Here is a 1,902-nt window from a genome sequence, read left to right as displayed (position 1 = left end):
GAAACGTTCTTCATCTGGCAGATTTGAAAAAAAATTAAACATGATTGCGATGCCTTTCTATAGATAAGTTGTGTTCTTTCGTTGTAGACAGTGCTATATGGAGGCATCAGCAATTCCTCCAGTACAAAACATTGGAGTCTCATCAATTGGTCATTCAGATCACTTGGACTACTCCAAGAAGCATGTTGGCTGTACATGATATGTTTTTTTGTATCACAATCGAATAACTTCGCCCTTACAATACTTATACGATTATGTGCATTGACGCTCGCCAATCAAAGAAGCGATTTTGACCATATTATCTACCATAGTGTTATAGTCTTCTCAATACCACATAGTGGCAGTTTTTGTAGCAAGAACTCAATTACGAACTACTAGTACGATGATCATAATATTTTGCCAAAACTGCCTATGTGCACACCACCGAAGCCCCAACATTTCTCGTGCGATGGACAATAATGGGATAATAATGTTAAGATTATATAGGTAAAATGTGTAGATATACAATGGAGTCCAAAACCTATGAACGAACAAACAATATTTCTGAAGATTACAACCGCAAATCCAGACAAATAAGCTTGTGGCAATTTGTGTAACTAAATATTTCGAATACAAAGCAGATACACATTAATATTTTCCAATCTCGCTCAATGGGGTCACGTGGTAGTACTCAACAGGATAAAGGCAAAATGATACATGAAGCGAATTGTGTTTGAAGGAAGCTCTTTTCGTGACGGAATAAAGTTGCAATCTTGGATGTCTCGTAACGTCTCAAAGATATCAGCTAGATGCTTATAGGCGAGTTAGAATTAACGGAAAGCTTGAAGAAGGCCGTAGAATTACTCATATTGTCAGAGAGTTTGGAATCATACGTAACACTGTATACAGCTCATCCTAGAGCAAGTTTTCCAATGGTGTTGTATCTATAAAAACGGGATATGATACAAATGTGTTAATGTACTCTATAGATGACAGTCTTTTTAGTTTTTCCTCCGATTCTAGATGACACTTCAAAGTGGTCCTACTTATCATCGCGAGAATGTGCTTGAAAGGGATGCATACGGCATTGCTGGGGGTCACAGTGGATAGGCATTGGATATGCTTAATGAACATTATGCTAAAAAAAAGGGACTATAAGTAGTGAAAGATATTTCAACGGAGTTCTTCAACGTCATGTTTGATTGTTCTATGGTGCTGAAGGAGAAGAATTCATTTCATGGGTGACAATTCCATATTACATCGCATGAACAGTGGAGATACTGTTGGAGATCGAGTATATTAACCAAATCGAGTTGTCAGCACGCTCTCCAGGTCTCAACCACGTAGAACATGTTTGGTACACAACAGGTAGGGCCATTGTTGCTCGAAATTCCATCCAGGAAACAAATAAGGCTTTGTCATTTGTATGAAGGAAGTAAGCCAATTTACTTCAAGAACTGAATCACCTAGTGCTAACATGGAAGGACGTTGTGAGAGTTGCATCGCATTTTGAGGTGGAAATACTCCATACTAAAATGTCTTTCTGCGCATGGTTTTCTGTATGCACCGAACATTAATTCCTTAACTACATCCTAAGGAAATGTTTTAATTTTTGCCAAAAACGTATTTTAATTAATGTAATTTAATTTGTTCGAAATTTATAATACACTTTTTTGTGTAATATAATTTATTAGTATTCAAAACATCTAGATATGAAAATATTTTCATATACAGGTAAAAATGTATTTCAACTTTTGGCTTTTAACACCAGTGTAAAATTATAAATGTAAATATCGATGTTATTGCAAGAATAATTACATTCAGATTCAAAAACATAAATGTAAATATGAATAATGATATTGATATAAAAATATAAATATGAATGGTTATCAATCATTTTATTTATTTATTCGTGTCATGCAT

The sequence above is a fragment of the Typopeltis vanoorti genome, chromosome 11, assembly GCF_054136105.1.
Source record: "Typopeltis vanoorti isolate ZY-2024b chromosome 11, IOZ_Tvanoo_1.0, whole genome shotgun sequence".
Taxonomy (NCBI): domain Eukaryota; kingdom Metazoa; phylum Arthropoda; class Arachnida; order Uropygi; family Thelyphonidae; genus Typopeltis; species Typopeltis vanoorti.
Note: the sequence above shows the minus strand (reverse complement) of the source record.